This window comes from Bufo bufo, chromosome 7 (genome assembly GCF_905171765.1).
Source record: "Bufo bufo chromosome 7, aBufBuf1.1, whole genome shotgun sequence".
Taxonomy (NCBI): Eukaryota; Metazoa; Chordata; class Amphibia; order Anura; family Bufonidae; genus Bufo; species Bufo bufo.
The window spans coordinates 95,906,225-95,923,464 of record NC_053395.1 but is presented as its reverse complement, the minus strand read 5'-3'; the positions used below and the strand labels follow the sequence as shown (position 1 = coordinate 95,923,464).

Sequence of the window (17,240 nt, the reverse complement as noted above, 5' to 3'; positions counted from 1 at the left end):
AACAAACAAGATGTGCTTTAACTGCAGACTGTCAGCTTTAATTTGAGGGTATTTACATCCAAATCAGGTGAACGGTGTAGGAATTACAACAGTTTGCATATGAGCCTCCCACTTGTTAAGGGACCAAAAGTAATGGGACAATTGTCTTCTCAGCTGTTCCATGGCCAGGTGTGTGTTATTCCCTCATTATCCCAATTACAATGAGCAGATAAAAGGTCCAGAGTTAATTTCCAGTGTGCTATTTGCATTTGGAATCTGTTGCTGTCAACTCTCAAGATGAGATCCAAAGAGCTGTTACTATCAGTGAAGCAAACCATCATTAGGCTGAAAAAACAAAACAAACCCATCAGAGAGATAGCAAAAACATTAGGCGTGGCCAAAACAACTGTTTGGAACATTCTTAAAAAGAAGGAACGCACCGGTGAGCTCAGCAACACCAAAAGACCCGGAAGAGCACGGAAAACAACTGTGGTGGATGACCGAAGAATTCTTTCCCTGGTGAAGAAAACACCCGTCACAACAGTTGGCCAGATCAAGAACACTCTCCAGGAGGTAGGTGTATGTGTGTCAAAGTCAACAATTTAAGAGAAGACTTCACCAGAGTGAATACAGAGGGTTCACCACAAGATGTAAACTATTGATGAGCCTCAAAAACAGGAAGGCCAGATTAGAGTTTGACAAACGACATCTAAAAAAGCCTTCACAGTTCTGGAACAACATCCTATGGACAGATGAGACCAAGATCAACTTGTACCAGAGTGATGGGAAGAGAAGAGTATGGGGAAGGAAAGGAACTGCTCATGATTCTAAGCATACCACCTCATCAGTGACACATGGTGGTGGTAGTGTCATGACGTGGGCATGTGTGGCGCCAATGGAACTGGTTCTCTTGTATTTATTGATGATGTGACTGCTGACAAAAGCAGCAGGATGAATTCTGAAGTGTTTCGGGCAATATTATCTGCTTATATTCAGCCAAATGCTTCAGAACTCATTGGACGGCGCTTCACAGTGCAGATAGACAATGACCCAAAGCATACTGCAAGAGCAACCAAAGAGTTTTTTAAGGGAAAGAAGTGGAATGTTATGCAATGGCCAAGTCAATCACCTGACCTGAATCCGATTGAGCATGCATTTCACTTGCTGAAGACAAAACTGAAGGGAAAATGCCCCAAGAACAAGCAGGAACTGAAGACAGTTGCAGTAGAGGCCTGGCAGAGCATCACCAGGGATGAAACCCAGCGTCTGGTGATGTCTATGCGTTCCAGACTTTAGGCTGTAATTGACTGCAAAGGATTTGCAACCAAGTATAAAAAAATTAAAGTTTGATTTATGATTATTATTCTGTCCCATTACTTTTGGTTCCTTAACAAGTGGGAGGCACATATGCAAACTGTTGCAATTCCTGCACCGTTCACCTGATTTGGATGTAGATACCCTCAAATTAAAGCTGACAGTCCGCAGTTAAAGCACATCTTGTTCGTTTCATTTCAAATCCATTGTGGTGGTGTATAGAGCCAAAAATTTTAGAATTGTGTCGATGTCCCAATATTAATGGACCTTACTGTACCTGCCACAGCCTCGCTGACTGGAACCCATGCACCAGTACTGCTGTCCACACAAACACTAAGGACACAGCACACCACAAAACACACAGGTACCCAGGACATCCATAGCTGTAATAAACATAGAAAGAATAACACATCAAGTTAACATCATACATTGGTTTTATGACCACAAGGGTGGCCCTCACTGGAAGATGGTATAATACCAGGAGGATGGCTCCAGCATATGGCTGAAGTACCCCTCAGCTACAGGCATCCAGCAGAGGCTAAATAGCCCAAGTGGCCACACCCACACACTTGAAAGGGGATTAAACCTTCCAAGACCAAACAGGGTAGTGAAACCACTTAAAGGGAAAGTGCACACATACATGAACCTCGTGCACAACAAACAGGGAAAGTGCACACCATACAGACAAAAGGAACACCTACTAAGACAGGTTGCCAGGTGCAACCGCATGCTCTTCACAGCAAGCTGCCTAGCAACAGCTCAGGCTGCTATACTGCGAATACAATCATGTTGCCAGCGGCAACCACATGTGAGGCAACATACCAGCAGTCCTCACCATGTGGTTGACAACAAGACCAGACCGCGGGCAACTGCCTGCGGGTCCAGGAGTCACGACCATGACCATGGTCGTGACACACACTTGCCAGTCAGACAAAAACACGACCATTCTTGTTGTAGTAAAGCATAATTTACAAACGACCGTTAGCTAGGTTAAAACCAGTATTTCACAATGGTTATACACCCCCCACGCATAACCTGTGATTCCCGTTCGTCTCCTCAGGGGGCCCAGTAGTGGAATTTCAGGCTATCCGGTATCCTCTAGAACCGCACCGCTCTTTCAATCGCAGGGACCTCCACCAGGTGCACGGGGGGAATAAAAGGGGGCTCAGGGGAGTTGTTCTATTTCACAGCACTCTGTTCCCAGCCGAAAACATCGGACATGATATATTTTAACTATTTAGGAACAGGGAAAACGCTGAAGAGTCTATGTCATTTATCTTGCAATGACGGCCTCCCCTCCTTCTTATCCCCCTTGACTCCCGTGTCTCTAAAGGTCGTCTGTATTGAGTGTACAGCATCAAAATCTCCAGTGCTTCCCACAGCAGCGGCCAAAGTTTTTCACTGGGGTCCCTTATGCCCGGCTCCTGCACGTCTCACCTCAACATCGATCCTCACAGACTGAAAGGGAAGACAGGTGCGATGAACGAGGGGCAGGCGACTCCAAACGCCACAGGTATCGTCCAGAGTCTCATCGGTCCGGTTCCCAGCACCTCGGAATCAGCCAGACCATTCGCCCCCTCTCAGCGGAACAAGGAGAGCGGAGGCAGCAGGTGGCGGGGACACAGGCTCAGGAGACAGCACAGCATTGAAGCGGCAGAGTCGGGAGCGGTAAGTCGCGGCTGCGGCTACATCACAAACGCCGAGGTGTGGGCTGGGAGGGAGGTGCGCACGTCACCTGCGTGCGTCCGCACGCTCTCCGCCAGTGAAAATGAATACACTTTAATGGGGTCCGGGGTTGCTTTCATCCCTATCATCTCCTAGCAACCATGCGTGAAAATCGCACCGCATGCGCACTTGCTTGCGATTTTCACGCAGACCCATTCATTTCTATGGGGCCTGCGTTGCGTTAAAAACGCAGAATATAGAACATGCTGCGATTTTCACGCAACACACAAGTGATAGGTGAAAATCACCGCTCGTGTGCACAGCCCCATTCAAGTGAATGGGTCCGGATTCAGTGCGGGGGCAGTGTGTTCACCTCACGCATTGCACCCGCACGGAATTTTCGCCCGTGTGAAAGGGGCCTAAGTGATTAGTTGTTTGAAGAGAATGCATGGTTCCTGAGAGTGCCATATGCTGTTCACTTTATACCTGCTCGCCATCAACATTACAGCAGAGAGCAGTGTAATTACAGATCCTTTCTTCCATTCACTTGAATGGGACAAAGTGTAAATAGAACTGTTCCCTGTCATTCATGTGAATGGTAGACAGTGAAGAGAATGCAGAGCCGCTGAGATGATATCGTCCATTTTAGCTGAGGGGAGATGGACCAGGTCTACAACACTCCTGTGAATATGCCCTTATAAAGATTTCTAAAGGTCACCGCTGAGCCCACAGTTTCAGAGGGTCAGAGAGTGCAAAGCTCCACCTGAAGAAGGCTATGAAAGCAGCTCATCAGCATTTCTTCTCGGGGAGGACCGCTCCACCCCACACAATGTTATCTGCGGGAGTTCCCCAGCAGCCAGATTTCCTGCTCCAAGCAGTCGCATCCTGCTTCCCGGGCACAGGAAGCGGCCGCTCGGTCACTAGGAGATGGGATGCAGGCGGAGTCCGCTGATGTCACAGGAAGCGCTCATGTTTCCTGTTGATGATCACAGCCACTCACTGTGGGCAGTAGCGCTTTCTGCAGCGGCTCCTGGACGGGCAGCGATCTGACATTGAGCTGCCGGTGAGTACCGGCCTTTTCTTGGCATCTGTCAGCTTGTGCCCGCTCTGGGCTTACTGTGTGACGTTACCGTCGGCTTGGCTCAGGAATGGCTTCCATCATGTAGTTAGGCTGCCGGGGAATAGAGGAACATGGCAATGATAGCTGTAAAAGTAGTTAACTATTTGTGCAAAACAATGTTAGTAAAATATTACCTTTGGGTGCAGCTTCTGGTAATTTTATAGAAAAAAACTTAATTTTTTAGATTCTAAAGATTTTACACACATAGATTAGGCTGGGTTCACATATGCGCCGTGAAACTGCGGCTGAGGGATAGACCGCCGGTGTGCACTGGATACCACCGTGCACCCCCATATACTGGAATGGCATCCTGCCACTTTCCAGCATATATGCCGGCTTTCGGACAGGCAAAAAATGCTGCATGTAGTATTTTTTTCTTCAGCTGAAAGCCAGCATAATATACAGTGAGTTCACATGGCCTTATCTGGCATATTATCGGAGATGAAGCAGACGCTTCCGATATCCCGGCTCGGACTGGCCCACAGGGGTACAGGTGAATCTCTCGGTGGGCCCCCTGCACGTAACACAGTAGACTTGCTGCACTACATACATATAGCACCTCACATATGTAGGTATATAGCACCTCAACCAGCCTATGTTCAGAAAACTACTTGATAGGTCACACCACGCAAAAAAAACTAAACTTTTCGTCTGCTACTGGGGAAAAAACCATTTGTCCTATACGAAATTGAGTGTGCGGATTACAAATCCGAAGTCAGAATTGTTGTAACACGTCACGAAATTTTGCTATGCATAAGTATGCCTTAATGAATTAAGCACTTGGAAAGCATTGAATCATTTTGAACAGAACGAGTTTTACTCCAACAATTACCTGATCTACATCAAAGTTTGCGTAGTAAACAGTGTATGAAAATGGAATAACATTTCAAAAAGTCTTGTTTTTCAATTTAACCCCTTCTACCCTGGTCCAGTTTTCGCTCTTCTGCCCAGGTCATTTTTTGCAAATCTGACATGTCACTTTATGTGGTAATAGCTTTGGGACACTTATACTTATCCAGGCCATTCTGAGATTTTCTAGTGACACATTGTACTTCATGATAGCCATCAATTTGAGTCAATATATTTCACCTTTTTTTTAATTAAATTTATTTAAATTGTTTTTTATTTTATATCCAAAACATAAGAGTTTAAAAAAATAAAATATGATGTTACAGAGATACAATAGATATTCACAGTTTGCTCAGCTTATCCATCATAAGTACAGGATTAGTATCCAAAGAAAAACAAAAGGAAACCTATTTAATCCTACTCCCCCCCCCCCCCCCCCACCCTCGTTGTCTCGGAGCACATCCATGGCGAACAGGGCCTTATGACCATGTCGACCAAGTTCTATCCCACCTAATTTTCTGGCTCTTATTATGGATAGCAAGTTTCTCATATTTCTTCACTTTGTCAACGAGTTGATGCCACGCAGATACCAACAAAGGGCCATTTGAGACCCAGTTCCTAGCAATTACTACCTTGGCCAGCATCAGTGACTTCATCCAGAACATATTTTCTCGTCCCTGCCCATCAAATAAAGGAGCACCTAGTACAGCAGTGGTGATATCTACATCGTAATTAAATGAGGAGCAACTCCGAAGGTCAGAAAAGACATTGGTCCAAAAACCCTGAATCAGAGGACATAACCAGATAAGGTGTATAAAATCCGCTCGATGAGCCTGACACCTACGACATTTGTCTGATACATTATTATAAAACCGAGAAAGAGAAAGGGGCGTGTAGTATAACGATGTAATATCCTGAACTGAATTAATATATTTCACCTTTTAATTGTAAAAAAAAATCAAAAATTTACCCCAATTTTTTTAAAATTCTTTTTATTTTTTTTGTGGGGGGGGGGGGGTAGTTGGGGGGACGTTAGAAGGCTAAGAAGTTTAGAAGCAAATTTTTCAGAAAATTTCCAAAACCCACTTTTTAAGGACCAGTTCAGGTCTGAAGTCACTTACATAATAGAAACCACCCAAAAATGACCCCATTTTAGAAACTACACCCCTCAAGGTATTAAAAACTGATTTTACAAACGTTGTTAACCCTTTAGGTGTTCCACAAGAATTAATGGAAAATGGAGATGAAATTTTTTTTATTTTTCTGCTGATCGTCTTGTGCAGAGGCTCGTTTTTTGCAGGAAGAGTTGACGTTTTTATTGGTACCATTTTTGGGTACATATGATTTTTTGACTAATTCATTATTACACTTTATGGGGCAAGGTGACCAAAAAAAATTGGTTGTTTTGGCGCAGTTTTTATTTATTTATTTTTACAACGTTTACCTAAGGGATTAGGTCATGTGATTTTTTTTTTTAAATTTTTTTTTTTATAGAGCAGATCGGTAAGGACGTGGCAATACCTTTATGTCTTTTTCTTATTTATTTATTTAAAGAGGTTCTGCACTTTGTTTTAACTGATCTATCCTCTGGATAGATCATCAGCTTCTGATCGGCGGGGGTCTGACACCCGGGACCCCCGCTGATCAGCTGTTTGAGAAGGCAGTGGCGCTTCAGGAGCGCCGCGGCCTTCTCACTGTTTACCGCTGGCCTAGTGACGTCACGACTAGTATCAACAAGCGTGGGCGGGGCTAAGCTCTGTTCACTTGAATGGAGCTTAGCCACGCTAGTTAATACTAGCCGATCAGAAGCTGATGATCTATCAAGAGGATAGATCATCAGTTAAAACAAAGTGCAGAACCCCTTTAAGTTTTACAGAATAATAGCATTTTTGAAACCTAAATAATGATGTTTTAGTGTATCCATAGCCATAGCTTTTTTATTTTTTGACCGATTTGTCTTTTTTTTTGCGGGATGAGGTGATGGTTTGATTGGTACTATTTTGGGGGGCATGCGCCTTATTGATCGCTTGCTGTTGCAATTTTTGTGATGTAAGGTGACAAAGTTTTTTTTTTTTTTTTTTACACATTTATTTCTTTTTTTTAAATATATTTATATTTTTTGGGTGTTCATCTGAGGTCATGTGATATTTTTATAGAGCTGGTTGTTACGGACGTGGAGATATGTATGTGTGTGTATGTATATGTATATCTATTATTTTAATGTATTTCACTTTAGCACAATAATAGCAGTTTTGAAACAATAAAATGATGTTTAAGGGCTCTTTCACACCTGCGTTCTTGTCTTCCGGCATAGAGTTCCGTCGTCGGGGCTCTATGCCAGAAGAATCCTGATCAGGATTATCCTAATGCATTCTGAATGGAGTGAAATCCGTTCAGGATGCATCAGGATGTCTTCAGTTCCGGTACGGAACGTTTGTTGGCCGGAGAAAATACCGCAGCATGCTGCGCTTTTTGCTCCGGCCAAAAATCCGGAACACTTGCCGCAAGGCCGGATCCGGAATTAATGCCCATTGGAAAGCATTGATCCGGATCCGGCCTTAAGCTAAACGTCGTTTCGGCGCATTGCCGGAGCCGACATTTAGCTTTTTCTGAATGGTTACCATGGCTGCCGGGACGCTAAAGTCCTGGCAGCCATGGTAAGTGTAGTGGGGAGCGGGGGAGCAGTGTACTTACCGTCCATGCGGCTCCCCCGCCGCTCCAGAGTGACGTCAGGGCGCCCCAAGCGCATGGATCACGTGATCGCATGGATCACGTCATCCATGCGCATGGGGCGCTCTGACGTCATTCTGGAGCGCCCGGGGAGCCGCACGGACTGTAAGTATACCGCTCCCCCGCTCCCCGCTCCTACTATGGCAACCAGGACTTTAATAGCGTCCTGGGTGCCATAGTAACACTGAAAGCATTTGGAAGACGGCTCCGTCTTCAAATGCTTTCAGTACACTTGCGTTTTTCCGGATCCGGCAGGCACCTCCGGCAACATAAGTGCACACCGGATCCCAACAACGCAAGTGTGAAAGAGGCCTTAAAGGGGTATTCCCATCTTGTTCATCATGTTTCATTTAATCCTATACCCCCCCATTGAGCCTTTCACTAAATATAATGCTTTTTTTTAAAAACTATTGTCTTCTTCAAAAATAGAAAAATCACATTCTATAGTTTATATTCGCTGCCCATGGATACCGCCACATCCATGGGCTGTGCTTGCGCAGAGCTCACCCATGGCCGGCCTCTCTTAGTTTCCAGGAGCGCGCACGTCGGGCGGCAGCGCATGCGCTGATCAATCTTCCTTCATGCCGCGGCTCCAACGCAGCACAAAGGAAGATAGTTTAGCACATGCGCGGCCGCCTGAACAGTTCGTGGGAGGAAGAGACGTCCGGACAGCGTTGGAGAGCCAGCGGAGGACCGGGACACAACTTCAGAAGGGGCGAATATTTTGTTTACATGCACCACCAATTCCACCAACGATTGGGGGCTGATGGAGGCACAATGGGGGGGCTGATGGAGGCACAATGGGGATCCTTTTCCATTCAGAATGCATTAGGGCAAAAACTGATCCGTTTTGGACCGCTTGTGAGAGCCCTGAAGCGGATCTCGCAAACGGAAAGCGAAAACACCAGTGGGAAAGTAGCTTTACTTGAGCAAGGCCCAGTACTGTTAAAAGTGCTTCAGGCATCTGCTTTTGTGTTTGTGAATGGTCATATTTTCCCGTTGCAAAAACCAGCAGTAGTCTCCCATCATGTTGGGATTCCAGCGGCCATTGTAGAAATATATTTATGGAACCGCTCTCCATGTTCGTCACATACGTCTCCCAAATTGGGTGGGAATAAGTCAAGATGGGAATGTAAGAAATGCACTTTCAATGACATTCTGCAGCCAAGTTGTTCATATGCTGTAAGCATGTTGTCTACTAATTCAGCATAGTTTGCAGCTCGTCTGTTCCCAAGGAAGTTCTGCACTACTAGCACAAATGCATCCCAAGCTGCAAGACGTACTCGCTTTGTCAGACTCTTGTGCTGATCATAAGTAGTGTATTTGCCACATACAGTTGCAAGAAAAGTATGTGAACCCTTTGGAATGATAGGGATTTCTGCACAAATTGGTCATAAAATGTGATCTGATCTTCATTTAAGTCACAACAATAGACAATCACAGTCTGCTTAAACTAATAACACACAAAGAATTAAATGTTACCATGTTTTTATTGAACACACCATGTAAACATTCACAGTACATATCATTCTAAAGGGTTCACATACTTTTTCTTGCAACTGTATGTAGCAGAAATTGTCTGGATCGTTAACACATTTGTGTTTTATCCATCTTAAGTTTCAATACTGATAGCACTATAACAGATCACTTTATCAAAATCTGTCCAGCTTGCCTTATAAACTATTATAACTGAATAGGCTTTGCATGTATACCTTAACCCCTTTTAATCCTTAACCCTTAAGGACTTGCATGTACGGCGGAAGTCCAGGCCACTTGCAGTGGGCGCCATAGCTGCCGGGTTTCTGCTATTTTAAATAGCAGAGACCCGCGGCACATGTATACGATCAGCCATAAGGCTGATCGCATACATTTTGCCTTTCAGATGCCGTGGTCAAATGTGACCACGCCATCTGCGCAGGTTGGAAGCGGAAGTCGCGCACTTCCGCTCTGGTAACAGCGTTCCCCAGCTGAGATCGGGGAACCTGTTACATTGATCTAATAGGCTGAAGCCTCAAGCAGGATTCGGTGCCTATTAGATGACTATACCAATACAGGCCACTAGGTGGCAGCATTGTACTGGTGTAGTGCAAGTGAAGTGTTCAATGGTGTCTATATAGACATCAATGAACACAATAGGCAATCTAATGATTTTCAGTTATTGTCACCCAAGGTGACTTAAAAAAAGAAGAAAAAAGTTTTTTAAATATACTTAAACAAAAAAAAAAATATATCATGGGCATCGCCGCGTGTGAAACTTCCTATACTATTAAAATATAACAATATTAATGGTATATGGCTAATGGTGTAACAGGGAAAAAAAAAAATGAAAACAGCCAATTTGCCATTTTTTGTCACTTCAACTACCCAGTAAATTTTTTTAAATAAAAATTGATCAAAAAGTCGCACACACTTCAAATTGGTATCACTGAAAAGAACAGATCGTCCCACAAAAAATGACACACAGCCCTATACACATAACTAGAAAAAAGTTATAGGGGGTCAGAATATGGTTCTAAAAATAAAAACAGGTTTAAACTTTTTTTTTTTTCAGTATTAAAACCCAAGAAAAATTATACAAGGGTGGTATCATTGTAACCGTACTGACCTGGAGAATGAAGATAACAGGTCAATTTTACCGCATAGTGTACAGTGTAAAAAAAAAAAAAAAAAACCTTCATCAGAATTGCGTTTTTTCCCAATTCTACCCCATTTTGAATTTTTTTTTCCCGCTTCCTACTACATGGTATGGAACTGTAAATGGTGCCATTAGAAAGTATAACTTGTACCACAAAAAATAAGCCTTCATAAGGCTATGTGAATGGAAAAATAAAAAAGTTTGGACTATGGGAAGGCGGGGAGTGAAAAACAAAAATGGAAAATCCCAGGGTCCTTAAGGGGTTAAATTCTAGACTTGTCAGGCAAATTCTGAGTTCATATTTAAAATCAGCGCGCTCATTTTAGTATAAGGCTACATGCACACGAACGAATTTTGTTTCTGTGTCCGTTCTGTTTTTTAGGATGCGGACCCATTCATTTCAACGGGTCAGCAATAAAATGCGGACAGCACACCGTCTGCTGTCCGCATCAGTATGTCCGTCCCGTAGCCGCGCAAAAAAAAAATACATGTGCTATTCTTGTCCGTTTTAGGCATTGTTACAATGGACCCGCAAAAAAAACAAAAAACAGATGGCATGTGGATGTCATCCCTTCTCTTTTTTTTTTTTTTTTTACAGATCCGCAAACTGCGGATCTGCAAAAAACGGAAGCCGTCCGTGTGCCTTCCGGGTGGCCCATTGTAGACATGCCTATTATTGTCCACAAAACGGACAAGAATAGGACATGCTATATATTTTTTTGTGGGGCCTCAGAACGGAGCAACGGATGCGGACAGCACACGGAGTTTGCGGCCCCATTGAAGTGAATGGGTCAGCACCCAAGTCGCAAAAACTGCGGCTCGGATGCAGACCTGAAAAACGGTCGTGTGCATGAGGCCTAAATCACATGTTTTTCTCTCAGTAGCAAAATCATTGTTGCGCGGTGTTATTAAAGAAACTCCCCAGTTTATTATTATAGACACGAGCTGAGATGACTTCTAGGTATAGCGGAAAGCTACCAGTATCCTCTTTTCCCCAGGACCTACCTTCTCAAAGTTGCTGCAGGGACCCCCGTATTCAATCATCTGGTAGCATCTTGCTGCTGTATATTTGAATGTATCCGTAGGGTGGTCTCCCAAAATACATTTTTACTGGTGGGCCCTAAGCACCCCAGTCCAACACTGCCGATATCTTTCAGGTCATGAGTGGAATAACATGCAGCAATCACTTTTGCTGGATGAGGACAATTGATTGACACAGTGATGGCTTCTCCCCATAGAGTAACCAGATCACACTTTCATTTCCTACTTGCCTTTGAAAATGGCAACTATAATGTGATCGGCTGCTAGGGACAACATGCACTTCTCTCCTGCACCAGCTTTTCATACATGAGTTCCTATGTCTTGTATAAAGAATAACAGATTAACCCTAAGGATACTTGAGATTTTTTTTCATTTATTTTTTATTTTTCTTCCCTGTCTTCCTGGAGCCATAACTTTTTTATTTTTTCATTCAGATATCCATATGAGGGCTTGTTTTATGGAGGACAAGTTGTACTTTCTAATGCCACCATTTAATGTGCTATACCATGTAGTGGGAAGCGGGGAAAAAATTCCAAATGGGGTAGGAAAAAAAAAAGGAATTCCCCTACAGTATTACTTTTTATTTCCCTATAGCGTTCCCTTTGCGGCAAAACTGACCTGTGCACTTCATTCTCTGGGTCAGTACGATTACAACAATCCCACATGTGTCTAAATAGTGAAAAAATTCATTGAAACTTTGAAAAAAACATTTTCTTTTCTTTATATCACCATATTCTGACTCCCATAACATTTGTATAATTATGTCTACTGAGCTGTGTGGGGTGCTCATTGTTTTGCAGGATGGTCTGTACTTTTTATTGATACCATTTTGGAGTGTGTGTGTCTTTTTGATCACATTTATTCATTTTTTGGGGGTAAGAGAAGCAATGAAAAAATGGCCAATGGGCGCCATATTTAATGACCGTACCAGTGCCTTACATGTACGGCGCTGGTAGCGAAAGGGTTAAAAATGGTTGTATTGTTCATTGTTCTATTGCTATTATGTTACTGATATTTACTGAAGTAACCTTTATTCGTCTAAAAGGTCACAGAAAACAAATTGTTGTCCGTAAAGTTGTTTGTGGGTTTGCAGTACTTGCCCTATTCAATGCCTATAGTCTAAACTTGTTTCGGATTGTCCTGCAGTAATTGGTATTAATTAGGGTGCAGCCACATGGGGTGGCTGTGCTGAGGGTGCTGTGCATTCACATTGTGGCTGTACAAGTAGCATTGGGCTCAAATTATCTATTGAGAACCACATTTTCTGGCTGTTGGCACCTGCATTATCAATGAGTCAATCTTCAAATAAATCCTGAGTTGCGTTGATAACATGAACATCCTTAGGTTGGTTTCACACAAGCAAGTTCAACGCATTGAACTCCCGTACTGCCTTCCCTAGCACTGACGGGGTTGCATAGCATTATATTGATTTATGATGCAATGTAACCCTTGGGTCCCTTTCAGCGAATATTCTGCGCGGGTGCAATGCGTGATGCGAACGCATTGCGCCCGCATGGAATCTGGACAAATTAATTTCAATGGGGCTGTGTACATGAGCGTTGGTTTTCACGCATCACTTGTGCGTTGCGTGAAATTCGCAGCATGTTCTATATTCTAAGTTTTTCACGCAACGCTGGCCGTATAGAAGTGAATGGCGCAGCATGAAAACCGCAAGCAAGTGCGGATGCGATGCGTTTTTCACGGATGGTTGCTAAGAGATGTTGTTTGTAAACCTTCAGTTTATTTTCTTTCTTAACGCGTGTACAAAACGCATTAAATCACATTGCACCTGCGCGATAAAAACTGAACGCGATCGTAGGCAAAACTGAATGAACTTGCTTGCGAAATTGCACATTTTTCATTGAGCGCATCCGCAACGCATCTGGACCTAATCCGCTTACGCTCACCTGCAAGGGGCCTTAGAGTTCGGTAATATATTGTATTACACTGACAGCATTATGTAACGGTGTTGAGCTGCCAAAATGATGGAAACCCCCATAAATTACCCTATTTTGAAAACTATACCCTTTAAGGTATTCATCTAGGGCAGCGATGGCCAACCTGTGGCTCTCCAACTGTTGCAAAACTACAACTCCCAGCATGAAAACACTATCAGCCTACAGGGCATGGTAGGAATTGTAGTTTTAAAACAGCTGGAGAGCAGCAGCTTGGCCATCCCTGATCTAGTGGTATGGTGAGTTTTTTGATCCCTCAGTTTCTGAAGAAATAAATGCTAAGCAGGTGAATTTTTTTTTTTTTCTTTTTCATTTTTTACACAAAAGTGTCAATTTGTACTTTGCAAATGAAAATGAAGGAGTACACCCCAAAATGCATCAACCTACTTCTCTTGTCTTCAGAAATATCCCCCAGTGTGGCCCTGATCTTATGTCTTGACACATGGCAGGGCCCAAACATAAAGGAACACCCAGTGGCTTTCAGAAAATAAATTGAAAATGTTTCAGGCCTCATTGCACACTTTTAATGGCATTAAGCTGCAAAATGATAACCCTTATAAATGATCCAATTTTAAAAACTAGATCCCTTAAAGCAGGGATGCCCAACCTGCGTCCCTCCAGCTGTTGTAAAACGACGATTCCCACGTCGCCCTGCTGTAGTCCGATAGCTGAAGGCTGTCCAGGCATGCTGGAAGTTGTAGTTTTGCAACAGCCGGAGGGCCGCAGGTTGAGCATCCCTGCCTTAAAGCATGCATCTGGTGGTGTAGTGAGAGTGCAAAATTATTATAGGAGGAAATAATGAGTATATATGGTTTTATTCAAACTGTAAAAATTTTCTAAGGAAATTGGAGAAAAAATATTTTTAGATGGGTAACCCTGTTACTGTCTTAGAAATCCGCCACATTCTAATCTTTGTGGCGCATACAGATGAGAAGTGAAGCTGTGCACTTATAAGGGAGGCAGATTTCTAAAAAGGCATTTGCCTGTACATATGATTATGTCTCGCCAACAAAGCAATTGTCCGGCATTTCTGTCATTCTGATGCTGTTGTGAGCAGCGTTCTGGTCTGACATATAATTACTTATTACATGTCCAAGAAAACGGAGCAAAACGTCTCCAACTATGTTGTAAATTCCAGTTTGTTCACAAGATACAAGAACACCCATGGCTGTAATGACAAGCTGGCATTCAAGGACAGTGACTGGTCGTACAACATCTCTGTAGCCCCATCAATTCCTATATGAGAGACGAACGTGCTAAGTGACGTGGTACACCATAACAGGCCCCTGCCCGGCAAGGTAGAAACCGCTCTGCACATAATCAACCAGTCAACTACAGAATATATAAAAGGACAGTGTCCAGAACCGTCTGTAGGAACAGTAATGGATCCCTAATTCCCAAAATGATGTCAGGATTTCTAGACGTGTTGTGAGGTGTAAGAGGTCCACAAAAAACAAATATATAAAATAATAAAGCCCTTAGTGTACTGGTGAGGAACAACTCAATCATTAGAGATCCTCCAAATAAAAAATATCATGGCAATATCATGATACAGTAATGTGAATGGAATTAACAGCTTTGTGTGGCAGGACATAGTCCTAAAAAAATGAAATAATGAAAATTAAGAAAACAAATCAGAAAATTTTAAAATTTGTTCCATCTTTGTTCAGGGGGTGAGGATCGGTACCCAGCTTTCCCTTATGGGGATGGTTGGGAACCTGTTCCTGGCACCGGAGACTTTCTCCCTCCTCTCTTACATGAGAGGAAGTAGAAAGTTTACTGCCAGCAGGTCTCTCGTTCATCCTAGGGTTGTTGCGGGTATCGAAATGTCGATACCCAATCGATACTTTTGTCCCGGTATCGATACAATTCCGGGATTTCCATTTTTTCAATACTGGGCTGCGCTTCTGCGCAGTCTAGTACCTCTGAACATGAGAGCGCTGCTGTCAGCGCGCTCATGTTCTCTCAGCAGCACAGGGGAGAAGGAAGCTGTCCTCCCTCCCCCTGTGCTGCTGCTGCCACCAATGAGAGGGGTGGAGGAGGGGCGGGCACACTGCGCCACCAATGATACGACTTTTCCTACACAGGCTACACAGAGCGGCGCCCACAGATGTCCCAGCACTTACTATTAGTCCTGGGCGCCGCTCCGTTCGCCCATAGTGCCCCATTACTGTCTCCTCTCCTGCTCCACATGCTAATTACTATCGGAGTGATGGGGAGGAGACGTCAGCTTCTCTAGTGGGCGTTCCTTCTCCCTGCGCTGCGATTGGACAGCGCTACAGCCAGGGGAGAAGGAACGCCCACTAGAGAAGCTGATGTCTCCTCCCCATCACTCCGATAGTAATTAGCATGTGGAGCAGGAGAGGAGACAGTAGTGGGGCACAGCGGGTGAACGGAGCGGCGCCCAGGACTAATAGTAAGTGCTGGGACATCTGTGGGCGCCGCTCTGTGTAGCCTAATACTTAAGGCTACTTTCACACTAGCGTTCAGAGCGGATCCGTCTGCATTATATTGTAGAAAAAATTCTAAGTGTGAAAGTAGCTTCAGACGGATCCGTCCAGACTTTACATTGAAAGTCAATGGGGGACGGATCCGTTTGAAAATTGAGCCATATAGTGTCAAATTCAAACGGATCCGTCCCCATTGACTTACATTGTAAGTCTGGACGGATCCATTTGCCTCCGCAAGGCCAGGCGGACACGCGAACGCTGCAAGCAGCGTTCGGGTGTCCGCTTGCTGAGCGGAGGCTGAACGCTGCCAGACTGATGCATTCTGAGCGGATCCGCGTCTACTCAGAATGCATTAGGGCAGTACGGATGCGTTCGGGGCCGCTTGTGAGCCCCTTCAAACGGAGCTCACAAGCAGAGCCCCGAACGCTAGTGTGAAAGTAGCCTAACTAAGTCCGAACCCAGGAAAAGTAGACTTTAACACACAATACAGGAGGCGGGTGTCGGCAGCAGAATCGCATTGCCGGCACCCTGCCCCTGACAGGGAGCTGCGATCAGCGGCAGTTAACCCCTCAGTTGCAGCACCTGAGGGGTTAACTGCCGCTGATCTGCCAGTATCCGCCGCCTGTATTAAGGGGTAATTATCATTGGTGGCGCAGTGCGCCCCCCCACCCCATTAAAATCATTGGTGGCACAGTGCATCGGCCCTTCTCAACCTCCCCAGTATGGTGGCAGTGGCCACAGGGTCCCCTCCCCCTCATTGGTGGTGCAGTAGCAGTTTCTGATCGGAGCCCCAGCTGTGTAATCCTGGGGCTCCGATAGGTTACCATGGCAGCCAGGAAGCCCTGGCTGCCATGGTAACATCCCTGATGCTGAGTGCACAGAACACAGAGCAGCAGGGACAGTGTGAGGTCCTATTCACCCTGATAGAGCTCTATCAGGGTGAATAGGACAAGGGATGAAAAAAATCCCAGGTTCTAGCCCCTAAGAGGGGAAATAGTTATTAAATAAAAAGTGTAAAAAAAAGTAAAAAAAACCCCCCACCAAAATATTAAGTATGAATCACCCCCTTTTCTCAATTTCACATATAAAATGTATAAATAATAAACATATTACATATCACCACGTCAGAAAAGTCCAAACTATTAAAATATAAAAAAAATCTATGCGGTGAATGCCGGAAAAGAAAAATTCTATAAAAACTGCTCGATTCGCCATTTTTAAAAATGCGGAATGCACGTGGTTTTTTGGTTTATTTTTTTTCACGTGGTATCGAGTATCGCAATACTTTTTCATGGTATCGAAACCGAATCAAAAATTTGGTATCGCAACAACTCTAGTTCATCCCCACAAAGAATTATTTTTGCCAGCAGCAGAGGCTGTTTAGAAGGCACAATTGGCTGCAGACAAACCACGATTTAGGCTAGGTCTACACGACGACATTTGTCGCGCGACATTTTGTAGCACCAATTTCGCGCGACAATTTTTTATAATGGTAGTCTATG

The 17,240-nt window shown here is 44.1% G+C and overlaps 1 protein-coding gene across 1 annotated transcript in view; it reads left to right on the top strand.

The window, feature by feature from the left end:
* Positions 1–3,896: 3,896 nt before the first annotated feature.
* Positions 3,897–17,240, top strand: part of CALCRL (calcitonin receptor like receptor) — a 496,395-nt gene continuing 483,051 nt past the window's right edge. The window contains exon 1 of the mRNA XM_040439799.1: positions 3,897–4,021. The gene's annotated coding sequence lies outside the window, so the exon portion shown is untranslated. The remainder of the gene's footprint in view (positions 4,022–17,240) is intronic.